Here is a 25,500-nt window from a genome sequence, read left to right as displayed (position 1 = left end):
CGGGACGAGGCCCGCAACGAAGGTTGATGCTGGCGGGTGGCTTCCAGTGTGGATATTTTATATTGTAACAGTTTTATGTTTGTTTATTTATTGTCTTTTATTTTGGCGTGCCCAAACTCCACGGTTCTTGTACTAATTGTATTTAATTCTTTCTTTTAGTGGCCGGAAAGCGTAGGAGTTGGTGGTGCCTTAACGGCGTGGGTCCCTTTTCCTGGTTTGATCCTCCCCTCGTTTGCATGCTGAGCACGTCTGCCTGTGCTGTGTGGTCGAAGTGCGGTGTGAAGAGTGTTTATCTTGCATGTGTGTCTGGGGTGGTTTTAGTTTGGCTCCCTTCACTTCGTTTGGCCCACCTTCCTCCCGGTAAGCTTCCGCCATCTTTTAATGTTGGACCGTGAGTTTCTTTTTTTAGTCCTGCTTTGTTTTGTTTATTTGAACAGTAAAGATTGTTTAATTATTTGGACGCTGGTCTCACGCCTCCTTAGTAAAACGAACCTGTGTGCTTTGTTGGAGTTCCTGTTATCATTCCCCGCGGTGAAAGTCCCGGGGTGGCGTTGTCTGCAACTAATTATACGATTTACTGGCTTTTAGCCTGTATAGCATCCCGAGCTAATGTGTGTGTAACCTCTGGCTCCCCCGAGCTCGCCACAAACTTGGTGTTGTCGGCAGGATTTATTTTGTGTAGGCTGAGACTAGCCTTCCTTATTTTGTTTATGGTGTTTTTTTGTTTTTTTCCTTGGTTATGTGTTTTGTTTTTTTTTAAGAATTTGGGTTTTGTAAAAGCAAAGCAGCAGCATCATTTTATCAGGGTTTGTTTTATCGGTGTGTGTTTGGATATATCCCCCCGTGCTGACTTAATTATATTGTGTAGCCATGGAAGAGGAGCTGAGTGAGCTGCGTGATTTGGTCACGCAGCTAAAAGCAGATAATGACCGGTTACGGCAGGAACAGCCTGCCACCGGGTCGGCTTCAGGGGCATCTGCTAGCGCTCCTTCCGTTGATAGACTTGTTTTTGTCCACAGAGACAGGAATTGCCCCCGATTTAAAGGAAAAGGCGGCATGAGTTTTAATGAGTGGTTGGAGGAAGCACAGGCGTGTATTCGGGCCCGACGTTTATCCGTGTCCGGTGCAAGCGTTCTTCCTGTTTGATCATCTCGAGGGGGAGGCCTGAGAAGAAATTAAGTATCGCTCCCGGGCGGAGCGAGAGGATCCAGATAGTATAATTAGCGTTCTGGAAGAATTATATGGCTGCTCGGATTCGTACGTAGCTTTGCAGGAAGCGTTCTTCTCCCAGAAACAGCAGGAGGGGGAAACTCTACAAGAGTTTTCCCTGGCTTTGATGGGGCTGATGGAGAAGGTGAGGCTGAATTTGCCAACTGCAGTGGAGAATGCCGACATGTTGCTGAGAGATCAGTTTGTGGAGCAGGTATCCGGCGGGACTTAAAACGGTGGGTACGGGGGCACCCGAGGTCGACCATGCTCGACGTTAGAGGAGAGGCTATACGGTGGGAGCGTGAAGGTTTGCCAGGTGCAATGAGAGAACGTAGCGTTTTGATCCCCCCAGTGGTGGGATTTCAGTATGGGGTACGATGTGCCCCACAAAAGTCAGATCCCCCACCGATGTCCGAGTTGGGTGAAATGAGGGAGCTGTTGAAGTGTCAACAGCAACAGCTGGCCCAGCTCACCCAGACTCTGGCTCGTCTACAGAGCACGCACCAGCGTGGTGATCTCCCTCGTAAGCGCACGGTGATCTGTAGACATTGTGAGAAGCCCAGTCATTTTGCGCGAGAATGTGATGGGGTACGTGTCTCTCATTCCCAGCCTTCGTCCCACTCTAGTAGTCGGCCACATTCGACGGCAGAAAACTAGCACCCACCAAATTGCAGAGCCACAGTTTGGGTGGGGCCCTTGTAGGCTCACCAAAAGTTCCAGAGAGTTCTGAGGCGGCTGACAGGCTGATTTCTGCATGTCCACATTTGGAGGTAGACATGGGTGGAGTACAAGTACCGTGTCTGGTGGACACGGGGTCTATGGTATCCACCATCACGGAGCGCTTCTTCCAAAGGCATTGTAAACCATGGGGCCCGGAACGCCTCCAGGCTTTTAATTGGTTGCAACTTAAGGCAGCTAACGGGCTGTCCATTCCCTATATAGGGAATTTAGAACTTACTGTCCAGCTGTGTGGTAAGTCCATGCCTCTCTGTGGGGTATTGGTGGTGAATGACCCTCCTAATTCAACGTCTTCCCGGGTCCCGGGTGTCTTGGGGATGAACGTGATCCAGAAGTGCTACCAGGAACTCTTTGGGCAGCATGGAAGGGATTTGTTTGAATCCCGCCCAGTGAGTGAAGCCCCTTCCCCTGTGGTGCAGGCCTTACATGACTACCACCAGGCGGCTGTGCAGCCTTTACCAGAGGTCCCGGGAACGGTGAAGGTTCGAGGTAAGAGAGCCTGCCGTATCCCGGGAGGAACCTGGAAGATAGTGCCAGCTACCTGCTCTGAGCAGTTTGCAAAGGGGACTGCGTTATTTGAACCCCTGCAGTCTGGTCTACCTGCAGGACTGCTGGCTTCACCCTCATTGGTCCAGGTCCGTAGAAGCACGGCATACATCCCGGTTGTAAATGTAGGATCAACGGATGTGTTACTCTATCCCCGCACCCCGGTTGGCACCTTAGATTTGGTACACGTGGTTAGTTTACCTGCAGGAGTTACTGAGGTACCAGTGGAGGTGGCTACTGTAAATTCCCAGACGGTGGCGCCCTCGGTCCAAGATCATATTGAGGGCATGGGGTTGTCACAGTTACCTATTGAGGAACAGGCCCAGGCAAGGTCTCTTTTACAGGACTACGCCTTGGTATTTGCGGCATATGAGGGAGACTTGGGTTGCACTAATTTGATTAGCAACGATATTCCGTTGACGGATGACGTTCCGGTTAAGCAGCGCTACCGGCGCATCCCACCTTCGGAGTATGAGGTGGTCAAAGATCACATCCATCAGCTGCTGCAGGCACAAATAATACGGGAGAGTAGTAGTCCGTATGCTTCCCCTATTGTGCTGGTAAGAAAGAAGGATGGCGGCCTACGGATGTGTGTGGATTATCGCCCCCTTAATAGTAAAACCCGGAAGGACGCGTTTCCTCTGCCGCGAATTGAGGAATCTCTGGACGCGCTGACCGGTGCCTGTTGGTTTTCCACCATAGATTTGGCAAGTGGGTACAATCAGGTACCTATTACCGAGACAGACAAGCACAAAACGGCTTTTTGTACCCCCTTTGGTTTATTTGAGTGGAACCGTATGCCCTTTGGGCTCTGTAATGCCCCCAGCACCTTTCAGTGGTTGATGCAGCGCCTTTTTGGGGACCAGCAGTGTCAGTCGCTGTTACTGTATCTTGATGATATTGTGGTGTTCTCCTCTACAGTGCAACAACATTTGGAGAGACTGAAGGTGGTGCTGGGGCGGCTCAAGCAGGAGGGCCTGAAGGTGAAGCTCAGTAAGTGTTCATTCTTCCAGAAGGAGATGCAGTATTTGGGCCACGTTATCTCGGATCGAGGGATGTCTACGGATCCCAGTAAGGTGGAGGCGGTGGTCGGTTGGAAGCCCCCGGATACCGTCTCAGAGCTGCGGTCCTTCCTGGGGTTCACTAGCTATTACCGCCGTTTTGTGGTGGGGTTTGCCAAGCTTGCGGCCCCCTTGCATAGACTGGTGGCTGAGTACGGGGGTACGAAATCTCGGAGGAACGGGCGTCCGGGAGGGTTGGACAGAGGAGTGCCAGGAGTCCTTTGAGGAGTTGAAACGGAGGCTGGTTACGGCCCCAGTCCTCGCTTATGCTGATTTCTCTTTGCCCTTTATCTTGGAGGTGGACGCCAGCTATGGTGGCTTGGGAGCAGTCCTGTCTCAGGAACAGGGTGGTAAGGTGCGACCAATAGCTTATGCTAGCCGCGGGCTGAGGCCCACTGAATGCAATATGACCAATTACAGTTCCATGAAACTGGAATTTTTGGCGCTTAAGTGGACCATGGCCGAAAAATTTAGGGAATACTTGTTGGGTCATAAGTATACGGTTTACACCGATAATAATCCTCTCAGGCATTTGTCCTCTGCCAAATTGGGCGCGACTGAGCAGCGTTGGGCAGCCCAGCTTGCCTCTTTTGACTTTGACATCAAGTATCGGTCAGGAAAGAGTAACATCAATGCTGATGCTCTCTCTCGCCAGCACTCACCGGGCGCACCAGAGGTCCAGGGTATGAGACCTGGTGTTCTGGTTCCAAGCCAGCTGGAGCAGGCCGTGTATTGCGAGTCCATGGGAGCAGCTCAGAGCACGGTGACCGCGTGGTTCCAGCGCACGCTGGCTGACCTGCGTGCCCTCCAGCAGGCTGATGCAGTCATAGGAGAGGTACTACCGTTTTGGGCACAAGGGCGACGTCCCAATGCTGAGCAGCGGCGGACACTTTCCCCGCTGGCACTGACCCTGCTACAGCAATGGAGTCGTATGGTAGAGAAGGACGGTGTGTTATATCGTAGGGAGCATGGGCATCAAGGAGTGGAGAGGACATTAACCCTCTTGAGGGCACGCTGCTATTGGCCTGGTATGTCCACGGACGTGGCTCGCTGGTGTCGGGTCTGTGAGTAGCCAAGGAGACGCGTCCAGCTGCCCGAAGTCCTATGGGACATCTGCTGGCTGCACGACCGAACGAAATCCTAGCTATTGATTTCACAGTACTTTAACCAGCAGGTAATGGGGTTGAGAATGTTTTGGTATTGACAGATGTCTTTAGTAAGTATACCTTCGTTGTCCCCACTCGGGACCAACGAGCCTCGACGGTAGCACAAGTGTTAGTGCAGGAGTGGTTTTACAAGTTTGGAGTTCCGGCTCGCCTGCACTCTGATCAGGGGCGTAGCTTCGAGAGCTCCCTGATCCAGCAGCTTTGCGGGTTATACGGGGTGGAGAAGTCGCGTACTACCCCATATCACCCGGCCGGTAATGGCCAAGGAACGCTTTAATCGGACCATGCACAACTTGCTACGTACTCTCCCGGCATCCCAGAAGAGGGACTGGAACTCCTGCTTACCGCAGGTGCTCTATTGTTACAACACCACTCCGCATCAGTCGACTGGCGAGTCCCCCTTTCTCTTAATGTTTGGCCAAGAGCCTAGATTGCCGATCGACTTCCTGTTAGGTAGGGTGCAGGAACCAGTTGCGGGGACTGTCAGTGAGTGGATCCTGGAACATCAGGCCCGGTTGGCGCTGGCAGCCGAGGCAGCCAAGGAAAGGCTGAAGGCTGCTGCCGACCGGCGGAAGCGCAGTCATGACCGGTTTGTCCAGGACCCTCCCCTTGCTGAAGGCCAGTTGGTAGTTGTACGGGACTTTGGGGTACGAGGACGCCATAAAATTCAGGATCTGTGGAATCCAGTGGTGCAACGAGTGTTGAAAGCACCGAAAGAAGGTGGTCCTGTGTACACTATTGCTCCGGTAAGTGACTTGACCAAAACCAGGAATGTACATTGTTCCTTGCTAAAGGCCTGGGTGGCGGTGTCTCCGATGATTGACACCCCATTGGCTAGTCCATCACTTACTGAGGAGCAGGCTACCGACGAGAGCACCATAGGTGATTACGATCTGCTTGTAGGGCGGATCTTTCCGGGACAGGGGACGGCTCAGGGGTGCCCGCTCGTTCCTTTAACTGAGGAGCTATCATTGTCCTCAGAACCACCTACAGGTCCTACCGGGGCGCAGGCTTCGGGTCCTCCACAGACCCCTAGGAGCGAACTGCCAACGGTAGTCGTGGCTGACTCCGTTCAGCCAGCCAGTGTAGAGGACGAGGTAGTCCGGAGGTCATTAAGACCAACGGCAGGCCATCATTCAAATGTCCACCACCTTCCTAGGTCAGCAGGTGCTCACCCCTGCAGTTCGGCTTCGGTCGTTGCTTTCTTCAGGCCCTGGAGATGAGAGTATAGGGGAAGAGTACTTTATCGTCGGGGCGCCGAAAGAAAAAACGGGGTAGATTGTGGCAGTATGAGGTGAGGAAGTGCAGTATCAACCAATCAGCGGAAGGGGGCGACGTATTTAAGCAGGCGAGGAGCCAGTCTTGGACAGGGTTCGTCTGGTTGGCAGATCGCCTGACTTCTGGCTGATGTGGAGATTGTTGCTGCGCATAGAATTGGCTATCACCTTGAGACTGCGGTGGTAGGTTAACCTCACTTCTCCTGCTGTATCTGGTTTTACTATCAGAGTAAGTGTTAACAGACTGTGCTACAGTAGGGAAACCTGTGTGTTGTGCTGCCTCTCGTGCTGGAACGGCTTCTCTGCGTGACGAGCGCTGGTCATCCGGGTAGGTCAATCCACGGTTGGTGGGCGCTTTTCCCAGCTGCATCGGATTTTCATGGCTATCTATTTTTGTTTTAGGGGAATTTATCTGACGGCATTTTTTTTACGACACAGCCACCTTCTAGACAACAGGCAGCGGTCCGCGGTGGCGTGTGGATCAAGACCTTCACAGCCATTCCCCACGCTGACAGACCGCTGCTCGGCGGATTGATGCTGCTTTGCTTATTTTAACTTTTGGATTCTTTTTGAGTTATTGGGGACGCATTTTATTTTCTGCTGCTCCACTGGAAGCCCGGGACGAGGCCCTCAACGAAGGTTGATACTGGCGTGTGGCTTCCAGTGTGGATATTTTATATTGTAACAGTTTTATGTTTGTTTATTTATTGTCTTTTATTTTGGCGTGCCCAAACTCCACGGTTCTTGTACTAATTGTATTTAATTCTTTCTTTTAGTGGCCGGAAAGCGTAGGAGTTGGTGGTGCCTTAACGGCGTGGGTCCCTTTTCCTGGTTTGATCCTCCCCTCGTTTGCATGCTGAGCACGTCTGCCTGTGCTGTGTGGTCGAAGTGCGGTGTGAAGAGTGTTTATCTTGCATGTGTGTCTGGGGTGGTTTTAGTTTGGCTCCCTTCACTTCGTTTGGCCCACCTTCCTCCCGGTAAGCTTCCGCCATCTTTTAATGTTGGACCGTGAGTTTCTTTTTTTAGTCCTGCTTTGTTTTGTTTATTTGAACAGTAAAGATTGTTTAATTATTTGGATGCTGGTCTCCTTAGTAAAACGAACCTGTGTGCTTTGTTGGAGTTCCTGTTATCATTCCCCGCGATGAAAGTCCCGGGGTGGCGTTGTCTGCAACTAATTATACGATTTACTGGCTTTTAGCCTGTATAGCATCCCGAGCTAATGTGTGTGTAACCTCTGGCTCCCCCGAGCTCGCCTGTTCATAGATGCAAAGTACAAAACTTTTTTCACTTCAGAGAGCGGACAGCTTCCTGTTCTTCTGCACCACTGCGAGCTCTTAAAGGGAAGTAGATCAATTTTATAGACAGGTGATGACCAAAGTGGTTTATTAAATGAATTGTCCCAAATTGTGGACAATTTCTGTGACAAAATGAATGTGATGAAGTTTGTAACATTATCAGACAAAACTATATGATTCAGTTCAAGTGTGAAGTTGCAAAATGAATGAGATAAACTGTTGGCTCTTTCTTTTTATTTCTCTCTCTCTCTTTTTTATTTTATTTATTTTTTCTTCGGGAGCTCCCTTGACGTCTCTACCGATCGAGACACCCCTCACACAGATGGAGTGAACCTTACGTAATAACTTAAACACACACAGGAGATGTGCTGCCCCCACTCTGCTGCTGCGAAGAGGTGGCGCTGTTCTTTTTATTTAACTCTGACCGGGACGCTCAAACAACACAATGACGCACATAAGTGCAAAGATTGTCTATTAGTGACAGACATCACACTATAACAAAAACCCATGTTCAGTCTGAGACTGCAGCAGCAGTGCTTCGGACTGTCTTTCTCTCTGCAAACCACCTCTTTCTCCTCCACCCGGTCGCTCTTCCAGCTGGCCTCCATGTGCCGCTGTAGCCATTTTAACTGTGCTTGGATTCCAGGGTAGCCGCTGGTGCTTTAGTAACAGACATACTAGGTCCTTGGTCCATGTTGAAACGTTACTCCTCTTTGAGAGCCTGCAGTGATGCGGAAGAACGGGTAGCCGTCTGTTCTCTGATTGGATAGTTTGATTTGTCACCATCCAATCAGATAGAAGTGAAAAGATTTGGACAAAAATCTAACAAGCAGTTTTGTGCTTTGCAGCTGTGAACAAGGTTTTTGCAAAGAACTTCATTTTTTTCCCACAAATATAAATCTTTTTAACAACCATGCAAACCCTTTTCTACACATTTGCAAACTTGAATTTTTCAGGCAGATTGTTTTTCACAGGGTGACTATTTGATTTACAAATGCAACCTCTGAAATTATGTGCAAACATTCATTTACAACTGCAAAAAGTTCATGACTTAATATTGAGCCCATGAATCAGTCTCTGCTGGTGAGATCAGCCCCCCTCCCGGGGCACGGCCAGCTGGTACGGGGATAAACAGTCACAGTGGAAGACTACCACCTGGCCTCTCATTTGAAGCTTCACCTAGCACACCACATCAGAAAGTCCTGGCTGGCGAGCTTCAGGGATAGTCTCTCTTTCCACTCATGGCAGAACACCTGAACCCCTTCCCCAGGAAAGAAATCTCCCCCGTGGCAAAGAGTCACAGACCTACATTTTGCCTGGACCCTGCTTCCCATGCCCATTTGTAAGTGACCTGGAGCCACTCTTTCAGTTCACAAAAATAATCCATCTCTAGCCTGCTCTCTGTCGCTGGCTCCAGAGGGGTTCACTGGGATGTGCAGATCATGGCCAGATAGCAAGGCAGGGGTGTAGCTGCTGGACTCTTTGAGTCCTGTACCATTGTCCAGTATGCCCGGAGAATTACAAGAAGGTGGAGGTCCCAGTCCCAGTGCTGTTGATCTGTCAGGATGGCGAACTGAGTGGCCAAGTTCTGTTCTACCAGCCCATCCCTCTTAGGTGCAAGCGGGGCGGTCCGTGTCTTCCTGATGCCCAACTGCTGGCAAATTTAGCTGAACACCTCCATCTTGAAGTTCCTCTCCGGTGAAGTTCCCGCTGTGAAGCTCCTAACAAACCCAAAACCAGCAGAACATTTCGTTGACCAGTCTTTCAACCATGGTGGCAGCACTCTGGTCAGGAACAGTGTACAGCTCCAGCTACTTTGTGAAGTAGTCCAAGGTAACAAGAATGTAGTGTTTTGTCCTCTCAGTGATGGGGAACAGCCCTGGGACATCCACTTGCTCCATGGGTGACCCCACCTGGTACTGCTGAAGTGGGGCATCTGAGTGCTGGGTAGGGCCTCTGTCTGTGTTATGCAGGCATCACAGCAGTGGATGTGGAGCTCCACGTTTTGGCGGCATCCGGGCCAGTGGAATCAGGACTGGAGCCACTGGAGTGGTTTGGTGACCTCGAAGTGGACCCCCATAGGGCCCTGGACCATCTAGTGCACCTTGGGGCATTGTCAGGTTGCAACTGGAAGATTTTGCTCTGTCCTGCTGGAGCCTGCCACTGACAGTAGAGACCCTGCTGTGGTAGTAGATGTTGGATCACTAGAAATACAGGGCTCTGGTCTCTGGATCCAGGATTACACAGCCTTCCAGTTGGGCCACTGGTCTCCTTACACCCACTGCTAAAATCCAGCAGGACTGGGTCCTGGCTCTGCTCATTCTACAGCTTCTGAACCTCCACCAGCTCGTCTGTGGTGTCAGCTGTGGGAGCTGACAGGAGGATCAGGGTTGCTGTTGGTTATGTGCAGGGCCGCTCTTTGTGGAGCTGCTGCAACCCTCTCAGTGGGTGACACACTAGTTCCTCTCTGGTCGGCTGGAGGTGTGGCTGTAGCAGGCAACAACCCCCTACCCCTTTCTGGGAGAGGACTGCCCCGATGCATTTGTCTCTAGCATCGGTGTCTCCAAGGAAGGGCCGGTCTGGGTTGGGATAGTGCAGAACAGTGGCCTTGACAAGTACTGCTTGGAGTGTGGAGAAGGCGGTAGCACAGTCCTCGTCTCAGTGGAATGCCTCACTTGTCTGGGTCAGCCAGTGCAGTGGACTGGTGATAGTGGCAAAGTTCTTCATGAACATCTAGTAGTAGGAAGCTAGCCCCCAGGAAGCTCCTCAGCTCCCTAACATCTCACGGCTCTTTCACCTCATTGAACTTGGCTGAATCTTTAGCCATCTCTGCCACAGTGACAACATGGCACAGGAAGGCGGTCTCCCGTTTGTGGCACTTTCGTGGGTGGAGTTGCAGACTGGACTAGTGAATGCTGTTAAACAACTCCTAGATGTTGGTCAAGGAAGCCTTGAAGCTAGATGCAAGCACCAGGATGTCATCCAGGTAGACAATGCAACAGTGGAATTCAGTGAAATCAGTGAATTCAGTTCAATTCAATCTTATTTTTAGACACACACACACACACACACAGAGAGAGAGAGAAAGGCCAGAGAGGAAAGTGTATAAATTGCACCTATAAGGCATATGTTCTGTCCATCCTGTGGACACATGGACAGAATGACAGTGGATATGATGAGTCCACATTTAAGCTGCTTTTGGAAAAAATGGCATCTGTTTCTACACTTCAAAGATGAGACAGATCATTCAAGCTGTAATCAGAGAAACCTCTGAAGGTATGGAGGACATCAGTGTTCACGGAGGACTTCATCGGTGTCCATGGAGGACTTTTGATGAAGTGTGTGAATATACAGTAGAGGTGGATGTTGGAGTTCATGAGCCATGAGGGTGATGTCGGTGGTTGCTCCAGCAGGGTGAAGTCCACATTGAGTCCTCATTCAAAAGTCATTCAAACCTCATTTTGTCCTCATTCAGACATTCAGAGCGTCTGCAGCATTATTTATAAACACACATTGTGGAAGTATTAATATATCAGAGTTGAAATGAATAACAACAGGTGTACTGTCCTTGGTAAGCACAATATTAATAGTATGACATTATAACATGATATCAAAGTGATGTCAACTAATTACCAGTCAACCCTACAAGGCTGCGTGTCTGGATGCTGTGTGTCTAAAGATAGTGACAGGCAGACTATATAAGCTTGAAGAAATGGATGAACGTGGTCTTTTGTCCTGAAGGGGTGTCCCCCTGGTCGGCCGAATAAAGGATCATTAAAGACCTCTGTTTGCAGACTCTTAATATCAGCAAGCCCTTTTGATAAAGAATTTATCTACGACATTTGGCGAGCCAGCCAGTTAACCGCTGGGGCCGGACGCGTGGACCGCTTCGACTTACCGCTTAAGGAGGTAAGCCCCATTTTAAATCCTTCTGGGTAAAGTGAGCCGAAGCGGAGGGCCGTCCTGGCTACAAGTTGAACTTAGTTATACAGCTGCTGTGACTCTGCTGACAGATAAATTTGTGTGCACGCAAATAAAGTAGTTTGAGGACCCCACCAATTAGTGGGGGGGGGGGGGGGGGGTCAGTTTTAAGGAGATATTAAGTAGTTTGAGGACCCCACCAATTAGTGGGAGGGGGCTCAGTTTAAGGAGAGAATTACACTGGACTCACAGGATTGCGAGCTTATAGGCTGGTCCGAAGGGGAGTCAGCTTCCGTGGAGGTGTAATATTTTAGGGCCCTATCAAAACCTCGGCGTTACTGGACGCGGTCGCCCGGGAACTTTGAGAGGAGGGTCAGTATAGCGGCGAAAGAAGTAATTGGCAACAAAAATAGTAGTGAAAGTGAAGTAAAAGTGAAAGTGATGAAAATGCACCGATCGATCTGTTTCAAGTTCCAAATTTAGTAAAGAGATAAATACAGGACTCACAATATTGCGAGCTTATAGGCTGGTATTGTAGGGAGCCAGATAAGGAGCTTAAGTAGCTTATGACTAGGTTCATAGGAAAGCAAGGTGCGATGATCGATCGAAAATCTGATCCTAAATTAAACAGAGCCAGTAGTGAAAGGTTTAAGCTCTGTTAACCCGGGAAATCTGCGTAAAAAGGGGCTTAGCGCAGTACAGCTGTGGAAAAAATCTTGTTGCAACATTAAATGACAAAGAAAAAGACTTTAAAAACTGACTTTTGACATATCCCTCCCTTTGACTGTTCTTCTATTCTCAATAAGAGTGATATGACAGCTGATGTCTTGTGTGTGTGTGTGTGTGAAGCGGATAGGAATGGGTGTCTGAGTGAGCTGAAAATTGTCTTGTGACTGCTTTCCCCCTCTAACTGAGAGTAAATTTATGACTTCTATGTGAAAAATAAGGGAAAAGTTTTAAACTGTGTTTTGACTGTTTTATTCTCCTCTGACTAATGGTGATTTGCTCAGCTGTTGAAGTGTGTGTATGAAGCGGATAGTGTGTGATGCACCGGACAGAAATGTGTGACTGACTGAGTGTGTAACTATCCTTTGATTGCCTTACCTCTCTCGCTGAAAGTAAACTTGTGACTTCTGTGTGGAAAAATAAGGGAGAAGTTTTAAACTGGTTGTTGACTGTCACTTCCCTTCTTACTAAGGGTAATATAACAGCTGATGACTCCTTTGTGTGTAAACTGCCAAGTGTGTGAGTAAGGCGCGCCTGAGCGAAACTTGAGACGAGTGTGTGTGTATGTGTAAGTGATCAAAGCAGCTGCTGGGAATACTGAAAAACTTAGGCATGAAACAGAGGCCTCTGTTTGCAGTGATATTGCATGTTGCATGTTGAAAAGAGCTATAATCTGAATTGCAGTGCAAAAGTTGACTCGTTCCCCAACTCACAAGATAGTGGTCTGGTGAAATCTGACACTAAGCTACTTGCTAACGTGCATAGACACAAGCACTGACAAAAAAATAAAATAGTGATCTTCTCTTGTGCAGCTACAAGGATGTAATCTGTACTATTATTATAGCTGTTAAAATAAAACCGCTGAACTCTTCTGGTTTCCTTCCAACAGAACACGACTCCTCCCATTGGATTGACACCAAGGAACAGGACACGGGGTCGTAGCACACCCAAGTGGATTCCATTTGAGTTGCATGATTATCATATTGTATTAAAAAGCAGGGTTGATTGAATAGAATAATGATGAGTACGCCTCAGGCTATTGTTTGTATCAGTTACCCCCACAGGATGAAAGAGGTCCAACACATGTCCCAAAAATGGCATGAAAGGACGAAAAGGCTTAAAGACCAGTGGCCTGTTACAGGGTCGTTTGATCAAAAACTTTGTGAAATAATGCAACATCGCATTGAGGATTATAAAGCTGGAAATAATTCTAAGAAACGACAAAAGAAGCGAGAGCTTGAGTTGGAAATTTTAAACTTATTTAAAAATAGCAAGCCAATTAAAAGAAATGTCAAAACGATTGTGTCTTTCACGGATAGTCCAGGGGAAACTGAAAACTGTACTAACGCCGAACTTTTCCCAGATTTAACAGGAACAATAAAGATAGATGGAAACTTTAATCTTGATGACCAGCAAAGCCTTCTAGGGGGACCAACTGATGCTGGCATACCCGGAAATGTAAGTGATATCCAAAATAGGTCATCTGCTGCTTCAGGGCTCGCTGAGAAGGGACCTCCTACTGATGCATTGCCCCAACCAGACCCACCCAACTCCAAACAGCGGGGTGCGTCCTTACAGAGCACTGGGGAAGCACACGCCCAGGTAGGAAGACATTCAACCTCTATACATTCTCCTCGAGAAAAACAGGAAACTCCTCCCCACATGACAATCCCAAAATACTGTAGTACACAGCGACGTCAGTCTGGAATCATTAACTGTTACCAGGATCGAACCGAATTGGCTCGGAAAGGTAAGACAGATGATAGCTTTTGGATGAACTTAGGACCACGTCAGCAAGATTTGCAACGTGAGTTGGGTCGGAGCCAGATAGTTGAGATGGAGCAGGAAATAGATGACTTAAATGAGGAGGTGGAGGGGGCGACCTCAAGGGGCGGAGTTTCCATGCCTGCATGCTTGCAGAAACCCGGCACGTCCGCAGGGGTCCCTAGAGATGAATATGATTTAAGATACAGGCCTAACATCAGACCTCCTGACAGATTGAGGGGGGGGGGGGTTCCCAATTCTGATAAGGGGAACAAGGGCTGATTATCATCCTTTTTCAGCTCGGGACCTGACAGGTTTGGTCTCAGAGCTCCCTCAAATATCCGCAGGAGGAGGCAAGTGGATTAACACTAGAAGTCCCAGGAATTTTGATGTCTCCCTAAAGTCCCAGAGAAGGGTCGAAAGACCTTTAGTCCAAACTGACGACTCTGCTGGCAAAAATTAGCATCTCTTCATTTGTAAATGCAGCCATTACCTGAGGAATGCACCCATTGCATCCAGCCCCTCCTTGTTACCTTGAAACGTCTGGTAAATTCTGTGGCAGTGGGGGATGGTGGGCTGAGGGGGATAAATAGTAGCTAGCTTCACCTCGAACAAATAGAAGGAAGCAAAATGCAGAGGCGGCTTACAACTCAGCAGGCATTGGACCTGATCCTCAGCGATACAAACCCTTGTGACTCAGATGGAGAAGAGATACAAATTCAGCTGGATTCGGACTCTGACTCTGAGCAGTCTTCAGGTAAGATTTGAAACTATTATTGAACTTTTTGGTATGACAAATTTCTTTCTTTCTGCTTTGTCCTGTACTGTGAGTTGCAACACTGGAATTTCTCCATTTTGGTACAAATAAAGGATTTTTTTAATCTTATTTCCAAAACATCCTATTTTCGTCCTCTGAAATTGTGAAATTGTTTACCTTGCAGATGATGAGACTGCTCCACTGCCAGAAAAGAGGGCTCGGTTGGGAAGTGAGAGGACAGAGATGGCTAAAGATGGCACAGTGTGGCATGAAGAACAGCTGGGGACATGTCTCAATTTCACCCCAATAGAACCATACGGCACAGATGGAGAGCCAACTGCTAAGGCCAGAAGAAGTATCCGGACTCGTCTTCAAAGCTTCTTCTGTTTTATAACACTTGAAATGCTTCGTAGCATTCAAGAATGGACCATTCAGCATGCACGGCAAAAGGAGCAGGCAGATTGGTTCATGAACCTCCCAGAACTAATGGCATTTATTGCAATTATTATCTTGCGGGGGGTGAAGAAAGTTCCATCACTACGTGACAATTGGTCAGCAGAGCTGGGAAACCCACGAATCATTGCTACTATGGCCCGAAAGCGCTTCCAAAACATCATGCAACACCTACGCTTTGATAACATGTTCACACGCAGTGAGCGAGTGGAGACAAATAAGTTTGCTGCAATTTCTAATCTGTGGGAATCTTTTGTCAATAACTGCATCAGATCTTATAACCCTGGTCGACACATCACTATTGATGAACAGACTCGCTGCAGTTTTCTGCAGTACATTGCAACAAAACCGGACAAATTTGGCATTAAGTTTTGGCTGGCTTGTGACTTGAAATCAAAGTACATTTGCAATATCCTGCCATATCTTGGCAAGGACCCCAGTCGTCCCAGTGGAGAGAGACTCTCTGAGAGTGTAGTGATGAGGCTGATGGAGCCGTTCATGGATAAGGGCAGAACTGTAACAACAGACAATTTTTTTACATCGCTGTCCCTTGCGCAACGACTGCTTAGCCGGAAAACCACCATCCTTGGCACAGTCAACAAGATTCGCCGGGAAATTCCTCAGTCAACTAGACTGAAGGACCACACTAAATTCACCACTCGAGTGTTTTCCACCACTGGTGCAACACTCACAGTATATGCGCCGAAACGGAAAAAGACTGTCTATCTTCTCAGCAGCATGCACAATGTGGTTGAGACTGAGAATACCACCAAAAGGAAGCCAAACACTGTCACACAATACAACACCACAAAGTGTGGTGTGGATGTGATGGACCAGATGGTGCGGGAGTACAGCGTGCGTGCAGGAACACGGAGATGGCCAGTCGCCGTGTTCTACAACATGATCGACATGGCGGCACGGAACGCTCATGTTCTTCATAAGGAATGCACCGGAGTGCAGGAGAGAAGAGTGGACTTCCTGGTTGAGCTCGCGAAAGAGTTGGCCAACTCTCATGTGAGTCAGAAGAAGGCACATAAGGAGCAACTGCTTCAGCAGCAACCTCCCACACCTAGCCCTGGGAAAAGGGCAAAATGTCAGGTCAACCATCGATGCAAGAACAATTGCGCAACTGTAAGATGTGTTGACTGCTACAAATACACATGTGGCAAATGCAGGATGGAGATACCATGGAAGTGCCAAGCATGTTTGGACTTAGCACAGACGGACTGCTGAAAGAGCAGAAAAGCCATTCACACAAGGGCATGCCACTGTAGCCTTGTGTAAATATTTGTGAAATTGTTTCATTACTTGCATTATTTTAACTGTTTTGTTGTTTTTTTTATGACAAAAATAAAAAGCATTGGAAAAAATTCACAGTTGTTCTTTTATATCTTTGTCATGTTGACATTTATGCCCTCTTGACTTAGACACTAATGCTTCTGGACATTTTACTCACAGACCCTGCCTGTACCACCACAATCAAAAAATGTTCATTTTAAATATTCAAAATTGTTCATTGCTTGGGCTTTTTGGACATATGAACATTGGGTTAGAAAGTTTGAAAAATTGGTAAAAAATTCTGAAAAATTTGTATTTTTTCATTTGTATGAAAAGAGGAGAGCTGGACCTTTTAAAGTGATTTTTTAAAAAAATATGAATTCATCATTTTGTCATATCATTCTAAATTGTTTGCTTTTTTATTGAAGGCCCACAATGATTATCTTTTTTTTTTTCTTCTAAAAGCACACAAATGTGTCGAGGAGGTATATATCATATATCATATCAAATATATTTTTAATTATTTGAAATATACTAGAATGCAGGAAAACCTTTCTGAATCTGTTTGAGGTCTACTCCAATCTCATACTCAGGGGACCAAGCAGTGTCTCAAGCCAAGCTTTGGGCAAAAGTTGACAGTCCAGTTTCAAGAGTCTACAGTGTCTCCCCTAAGTATGCGCCCTCCTGGGGTGTGCCAGTAATTGACTCGTCTACAAACAAAAGAAGCTGTTCGCAGCTTAAGACAGGATTTTAGCTAAAATCCTACTGGTCAATCGACCCATCTCTGGGTTGTAAAGGTAGAAAGGTCAATTGACCCCTCTCTGGGACTTCTAGTGTTAAGGCTTTGGAATCAAACACGGCTGGAACATTTCTTTCACTGGGTGACATCAAAGCTGTCCTCGCTCAGGTGTTGGGGTTGTCTAAAATGCAGCAGTTTTTCAGAGACAATGAACTGGACTGGATTTTGAGTGAAAGGGCAGATGGAACAGAATTAGCAGCCTATAAGGGGGTGATTTGGCAAGGAATACGCAAACAGTACCATAATAAAATTGATGTTGATGCTTTGAAAGGGGAACCTCTGAAGGACGACCAGAACCCAGCAGTATACATCGATACACAGTTAAAAAGGTGGCGTCAAGAGTCTCAGAAAGATGTGGAAAATGATCCTATTTTGCTCACTCTTTTCAGAAATGCAGTCATCGATTCAATGCCAAAGGATGTCAGCAGACGTTTGGAGGATGTCGTTGGTCTAACATCTATGCCAGCACAACAGTTCCGTGATCATGTGGTTCATGCAGTAACCCGATACAGAAAAGACCTAACCAAGACTTCTGAACAGGACCTCCGGATTTAAAGGAAGCTGGCACAGATGCAACTAAATGATTTGCAAGGCAAGCTGAAAGAAAAGGTTCAAGCTGTTGTGTTTACAGATCCAGGTGTGGGTCAGACTGCTGGAGTTCCTGAGTCAACACAGGCCGCTAGGGGTCCCCAGCCGTTCCGCCCTTCATACTCAAGGCTTGGTACTCCCTCATCTGGGGCGTGGCAGGGATCCAACCGCTGCTGGTATTGTGGCATGTATGGACATTTTGCAAGGGCTTGCCCACGTTTTATGCCCCTCCCAGCAGGTGGTCCTGGAAGAAACGGAGGCGTCCCTAGAAGAGGTGGAGGTGGAGCCCTGGGTGGCCCACGACCAAGACCCTCTCAGTTTTAGGGGGGTCCCGAGGATCCTGCGGGTAAAGGTTCGTACCCATTGATTATGCATACACGCACCGACCCCATGATAAATGTACAAATTGAGGATCGACAGGTCCAAATGATGATCGACACGGGGGCGACCCATTCATGCATACAGGGATCCCTTGCCAAGAACCTTCCCATGTCAAACAACTTTGTGAAGACAGTAGGATTCTCGGGAAAAAGTCAATTGGTTCCTATTACTGCTCCCGTTAAAATAAAAGTAGGAAATGATGAAATAAAAATACCCATTTTGGTTTCGGACCAAACTCCTGTCAATCTGTTAGGAAGAGATGCACTTTGTAAATTGGGCCTCAAAATTTTATGTTCCCCTTTGGGAATATATGTGGAAAGTTGTGGATTAAACCTACAAATGAATGCCCAAGCAGAACCAGCAAATGTTTATTGGCTGGGGAACATAGAGGGGCTTCTGGGTTCGGAGTTGGAGAAATGGAAGACATGCATAAAGGCCTGGGTTCTCCACCAACATTACCTCCTCACTGTACAATGTTCTTTGATCCATCAGCCAGTTCAACATTTAAGGATAAGTGGGAAGAGGAGACGGATGGAGTGATGGTTAAAATACAGGCTCCATATATCCTGATTGGAGGCCAAGGCGCAGCATTAAAGGTAAAACACAATACCTTTATTGATAAATGGTACTGTGTTACTCAATCCTTACCACATATTACACTGTTGGTAAACCCAGGATACCATTCAAGGGACCTCGGTCCGATGGTAAGAACTGCAGAGCATTTAACATGGAAAAGTACAGACAACCCATTAATCTCTCTTTCAGATAATGGATCAATGTTAAGGATTAGGTGTGATCTGTCATTACAAGCAACACCTCAGATGGTGGTGCTACCAGGAAAAAACATAATGATGACATGCAAAACCAACCCCCTTGGATTTAACAGTGATCTGGAAACTGATATTTTAACACAGGTTCCGGACCAACTGTGGTCCAGACATGAGACGGATGTGGGACTGGCAGTTTCAGCCAGCCCAGTTACTGTCAAATTAAAACCAGGTGCAGTTTTACCTTGGCGGCCACAATATAAACTTAATCCCGCAGATGAAGAAGGGATTGGAATCCTAATTGATGGGTTTTTAAAAGTAGGAGTGCTGATTGAGATTTCTAGTCCTTGTAACACCCCAATTCTTGCAGTTCTAAAAGCAGATAAATCAAAGTACCGACTGGTCCATGATCTAAGGGCGATCAATGCCATTCTTGAAGATGTCGCGGCAGACTTCGCTAATCCTCACACACTGTTGAATGCCATCCCTACTAAAGCTAAGTTTTTTACAGTAGTGGATCTTTGTTCAGCATTTTTCAGTATCCCTCTGGCAGAAGAGTCACGATATCTGTTTTCGTTTACCTTTAGAGGTCGACAATACAGCTACGCCAGAATGCCCCAGGGACTGACAAGCAGCCCAGCGTGGTTTGATAGCGTGGTGAGTCAGGATCTACAGGAGCTGGATTTGAGCGGCGTCCTAATCCGGTATGTAGATGATATATTGATTTGTTCAGACACCATTGAAGATTGTCAGCGCGACTCGATCAAAGTACTGCAGAGACTGGCAGAATGTGGACACAAAGCTTCTCGGACAAAACTGCAATTCTGCCAGCCTCAGGTGGAATTCCTTGGCAGAGTAATCTCCCATGGAACAATAGCTCTGTCTCCTGACCACCTCAAAGGCATAAGTCGAGCACCGCGTCCACAGACATGCGCGCAACTAATGACCTTTTTAGGTATCACAGGATTCAGCGCGGAGTGGTTGGAGGATTATGCAGTAAAAACGGCACCACTTAGGGATCTCCTGAAGTCCTCTGAAGCCAAGACTTTAAAGAAGTCTTTGGAGTGGACCACAGAGGCACTGTTGGCTTTTGATGTGCTCAAGCAGGAACTACAAAGTGCCCCAGCGCTGAAAATGCCAGACTATGATAAAACTTTTTATCTTTATGTTTCAAACAGATGCAACATGTACGCAACGGCTGTATTGGCACAAGACTCATGTGCTGGTGGAAGGAAACAACCCATCGCTTACTACAGTGCAAGGTTGGACGACGTAGCACGAGGGTGGCCCCCCTGCTACCAGGGCCTCGCAGCTGTTCACATGGCGTATGAAAAGGCGTCTGCAATAACTAAGTCATATCCTGTGGTTATTTACACCCATCATAAAATCACAGAGTTGATCAATCACAGCAAACTTGTTCTGACAACAGCACGTTGCCTTCAGTATCTACCATTGCTCACCTATCCAGATGTAACAATTAAGAGATGTGAGACCACAAATCCTGCTAATATGTTACCTTTTGAATTTGAAGGTGATACACACGAGTGCGTCGCTGAGACCACGAGGTACACAAAACTGAGACCGGACTTGGAATCTGAGCCGTTGGACGACGCACAGGTCACGTACTATGTAGATGGGTCATGCTTTCGAGACCACATGGGAACTCACGCAGGCTACGCCGTGGTGCAACAAAAGGAAGGGACGTTTGTGACAATAAAAGCTGAAAAGTGTTTACAACCTTGCTCTGCACAATTAGCTGAATTGTATGGACTTACTGCAGCTTGTGAACTTGCTAAAGACTCCTCTGCTAATATCTACACAGATTCAGCATACGCTCACGGAGTCTGTCACCTGTTTGGAGCAGTTTGGAAACTGCGCGGCTTTCAAAAATCAGATGGTAAACCTGTTCGGCATGGGAAACAGATTATGAAGTTGATCTCGGCCATGATGCTTCCACATCGATTGGCCATTATCAAGTGTCCTGCTCATCGAAAAGACAACTCCATCACCACAATGGGAAACAATGCGGCAGACGAAGCTGCAAAGCACGCTTCAGGTTGCAAGGTCGCCGTCTTGGCCCCAGCTGTGGAGTTGGAACCATCTGTCACACCCGACGATATCACACTAATGCAAGCGCGTGCCAGCGCGAGTGAACAAAACATGTGGGAAAAAAGGGGTGCTACAAAAGATGGGCGAGGGTTATGGCGGTCACATACCGGCCTGATTGTCGCTCCAATCTCACTTTTGTCTCTTTTAATTCCAGAGTGTCACAAACCAGACCACTGTGGGCGAGATGAGGTGATACATCGAATACAACAACAGGGTTATTGGGCGCCGTACCTGCAGGCATTGGTGACGGATGCGCTTAATCGGTGCGAGATATGCTCGCAGAATAACATTCGAAAAGGTATTGTCACCCCCACAGCGCGAATTCCTGTCCCGGAAGGTCCGTTTCGTCATCTGATTTTAGATTTTGTGGACATGTTGGTCCCGGTACACGGTAAGCGCTACCTTTTGGTGGTTTTTGATCATTTCAGTCGTTGGGTGGAGGCCACTCCGTCAAAGGACATGGGGGCGGGAACAGTCGTGAAGTTCCTGGTCCGTGAGGTAATCCCTAGGTTTGGCTTGCCGTCCATCCTTTCATCAGACTCGGGACCAGCATTCATCAACAAAGTCTACAAGGGCGTTCTGCGTCAGCTCGGAATCAAAGTCCGCCATGGAAGTATCTACACTCCCTCCAGTCAGGGAGGGGTGGAACGAGTGAATGGCACACTTAAAGCAAAAATTAATAAGATTTGTGCATGTACTGGTTTGCGGTGGCATGACGCATTACCGTTGGCCCTAATGAGTTACCGCATGCAAGCTCATCGGGTCACACATTTGTCTCCTCATGAAATGTTAACAGGTCGTCCCATGCCGGGCCCGCCGTTTCGGGGTCCTTTTAAGGGGCCCCCGCTGGAGCAGTTGGAGAAGGAGCTGCACAGTTATATGAAACAGTTGTCTGCTATCCATAAAGCAATTTATTTTCAGGAAAAAGCGAACGAGCCAAAACCTGTCTCTGTGACATCTGGTCCAGTGGTGCCCGGGGATAAGGTGTACATTAAGGAGTTTCGAAGGAAGTGGAACACTCCTAGACGCCGAGGTCCTTACACGGTGGTCCGTGCCACACCGACTGCGGTCCAGGTCGAAGGAAGCTTCGCTTGGCACCACCTGAACCATTGTTCGTTGGCAACTACGACCAACAACTGCAAAACGGGCCCTGGGGACTGGTCGGATTGTACAGCGTTCTCAAAGGACCAGTCCCCCAAAAGGGGAAGTATCGCTTCGCATGCAGCTGATGAAGATAGTCCTGTCAGGGCAGATTCAGAGTTGCCGCCCGATGATGTTGAGTTTGACATTCCTTTGGTTTCTTCTTCTGGGCGGGACAGGGATCTCGGCAGGGTCAATTCAACCAATCCGGACCCAAAGCAACAGCCACCACGTCGTCCCATCACCAGGGCCTTCTCAAGGAAACAGAAGGGCAACAGCGCAACGAGGGAGCGCCGACCTCGGTGACCAAGGGGGGTACGACTCACATGCCAAATGTCATTATCAGTCAGGTCTCTTGCCGGCATGCACCCGCACACGTCTACACACTACCCGTGACTCAGTATTTCGGACAGATGTTACCCTTTTGGCACAACATAGGCGGAAAGTAAGATCAATTAAGGAACAAGATGTAGAGGGGCATAACATTCCAGTGAATCCTGGGATGGATGATGAACACGGTGCTCAGGGAGGAGAGGCTTTGGGGTCCAGGCTAGACCCTCTGGGCTCAGACTTAAGTGTTTATGTTACCACAGCTGCAGCTGCCAAGAAATGGGGAGTTCACTTTGTAAAGGAGGGGCCCACTCCCCCTCTAGCTGTGGTTCCGGCCCAGGAGCCGGATAAGGTTGGTCTTGTAACAATCACTACTCCACGCCCACAGGCCGGAATAGGACAATGGGGTGGTTGAGTCATTCACCCTTCCCCCTCAAGGGTTAGATACTTTGGTAAATAGTTATGATGATAAAACATTAAAGGGGGGGGAGGTTAAGAATGTAAAGGGGCAACCGGAAGTACGAGGGTTTAGACCTAGTGAAGATTACTTATGGAAGGAAGCGATGGCCAACACTTGGTATCGCTGGGCTTGGCTGTCAGTAAAGGAAATGACATCGGAGGAATGCATATGGTGCTCAAAGGCGCCTGGAGCCCCTCCGGTTGTTGTCCCAGATAAGTACAGCTCTTGGGAGTGTGCCCAGGAACAACGCCGAGTGTGCAAAGAGGAAGCGTTCAAGTCTACAACGACGAATGCTTTCTTCGGGCTCCCGATGTGTGGTATGAAGTGTAGATTACTTTATGGGGCCCAGAGGATGCATGGTTATTTGAATAAATATAGGGGTTACAAAATCCAGGAATTGTGTGAACCTTACCAGGTGGCAAATACCGCCATGGCCCCTCCCACGGTTTACGAGGTGGACTATAACGCCGCATACGAGTGTTTTGCTAGCGGAGGATTTCTCCAGCAAAATGGGATAATGGTGGGGAACACGACGGTAAGATGTAATGTCACATGGGTATTATCATGGTTTCCAGAGTCTGGTATGTCTCCTCTCTTCATAACTAAATCAGTATGGTTTGAAAACCCGGAGTCCCCACATCAGGACTGTCAGAATATGTCTATCACGGTTCCAACCCTATTTTGGTTCGGAGACCAATCACATGCGGTCGCTGATAGTTTCTGGTTATGTGGGAATAATCTGCTACGTAGCACCCTACCCCCCTCTTGGGTGGGGTTGTGTGCTACTGTTCGCTTAAAGGTGCCAGCTATGGTAGTATACAATGGTGTAAATAGTATTCTTAACTTAAAACAAGACAAGGGCGCGCTGCGTAGGAGTAGGCGTCAGGTCTCGGGTTCGCATGGGGTATATCGGGATGCAATTGGAATTGCTAAAGGGATTCCTGTGGAATTTTCGGCCAGAAATGAAGTAGTGGCCGGCATAGAATCTATACTACCATGGATAACTGTGAATAAAAATGTTAACTGGATAAATTATATATATTATAATCAACAGCGGTTGTTCAACCACACCATCGAGGGACTGAGTGCGCTAGGAGAACAGCTGCATGAGACTAGCAGACTCGCACTACAGAACCGGCAAGCACTAGATTGGCTTCTGGCAGATAAGGGTGGAATATGTCAAATGTTCGGGGAAGACTGTTGTACCTTTATTCCAGCTAACACAGCGCCAGATGGTTCCTTTACATCTGCCATGGACGAGATAATACGGGTGGGAAGGGAGGTGCGAGAGCATGCTGGGAAGAGTGACTGGTCCCTTGATTGGTTGGACCAGTTAATGGCTGACTGGAAAAATGTATTGATAAAGGTGGGAGTTGGGTCAGCTTTGGTTCTGATCCTTCTTTTCTTGTTTGGCATGTGCATCGTTCCTGCCCTGAGGAGAGCATGGAGTACGAGTCTCAAGAAACAGACATCCTTCATCATGGCTGCCCAATTGGTCCGTACTGAGTTGGACCTGTGACGTCTCAATAGAACTACAGTCGGTTGGACAAAGGGTCGGCAGCCTGTGACGAAAGGCTGGTGACCCAACACTCCTGTTTGCCTCCGGACTGGAAAAAGACTCTATCTTGTGTTATTCACGTGTGGTTTTTGTAGTCAGAAATCTTCTGTAATAGGTTATCCTTGTGAAAACAGATTGTAATGGAGTTTCTTTGTTGTGTGTGTATGGTTACTTTCTGTCATAGTACTTAGAAGGTCTCATGCAGGGGTCCACTGGCCTACCCGTGCCTGAGTGTCATGTAAGATCAAAAGTTACCGGTGCTCGCCCAGAGGGGGGGCACGGGGGAATTTTTTCTCCCTTCGGGGTTTTTTCGCCCTCGTACGGGAGGTTCAGATTGGCTCCTATGTTATGCTTGAGACCTGCGTGTGTGGACAAGTGTGCTTAAAAAGGTTTCCCTATTGTAAGTTTCAGAGTATCGTCTTAGGGCCGATTACTCTGAAATATTTGAAAGGGGGAAATGTGGAAGTATTAATATATCAGAGTTGAAATGAATAACAACAGGTGTACTGTCCTTGGTAAGCACAATATTAATAGTATGACATTATAACATGATATCAAAGTGATGTCAACTAATTACCAGTCAACCCTACAAGGCTGCGTGTCTGGATGCTGTGTGTCTAAAGATAGTGACAGGCAGACTATATAAGCTTGAAGAAATGGATGAACGTGGTCTTTTGTCCTGAAGGGGTGTCCCCCTGGTCGGCCGAATAAAGGATCATTAAAGACCTCTGTCTGCAGACTCTTAATATCAGCAAGCCCTTTTGATAAAGAATTTATCTACGACAACATCAGTAGTGGCAACAGGAGCAGTTCTTTCTATCATCACTCTGCCCCTCATTCAGCATCTTGTCTCCTTATTCAGCATATTGACTCACCCATCCCGTATAAAAAAAGTAGTTGTGTTCTTCTTGGTCTCCTCACATTCATCGTCTTTTTGCTGTGAGTGCTAAATGTGAACAATATTTCTCTAAATCCAATCTAATGAGCATCATTTCTGTGTAGGGCTGAGGCTCTGGAGACTCCTTTGTGTGGTTGGACAGGTTTCTAACCACATGATGAATGACCCTCCTCACATAATTGGCTCCTCACAATTCAGCCTCAAACCGGCTGCACGTCTGTTGGGCAGCAACCTCCATCTGTCAATCACAGACCTGCTGCAGCTTTGCTCAACTCTGAT

General features: G+C 47.8%; 2 long non-coding RNA genes across 2 annotated transcripts; one reads left to right on the top strand and one right to left on the bottom strand.

Annotated features, from left to right (window-relative positions):
• Window positions 1-1,316: 1,316 nt before the first annotated feature.
• On the bottom strand, window positions 1,317-18,564 carry LOC121633712. The gene is made up of 3 exons (XR_006009114.1): window positions 18,414-18,564; window positions 16,768-16,773; window positions 1,317-1,327 (listed from the first exon to the last, which is right to left on the bottom strand). It is a non-coding gene; the product is annotated as an uncharacterized LOC121633712 (long non-coding RNA).
• On the top strand, window positions 5,817-6,445 carry LOC121633709. Its single transcript, XR_006009112.1, has 3 exons — window positions 5,817-6,180; window positions 6,256-6,325; window positions 6,400-6,445. It is a non-coding gene; the product is annotated as an uncharacterized LOC121633709 (long non-coding RNA).
• Window positions 18,565-25,500: the final 6,936 nt, after the last annotated feature.

This window comes from Melanotaenia boesemani, chromosome 22, assembly GCF_017639745.1.
Source record: "Melanotaenia boesemani isolate fMelBoe1 chromosome 22, fMelBoe1.pri, whole genome shotgun sequence".
NCBI classification, from domain to species: Eukaryota; Metazoa; Chordata; class Actinopteri; order Atheriniformes; family Melanotaeniidae; genus Melanotaenia; species Melanotaenia boesemani.
The sequence above is the reverse complement of the archived record's forward strand: the minus strand, read 5'-3'. Positions and strand labels throughout refer to the sequence as shown.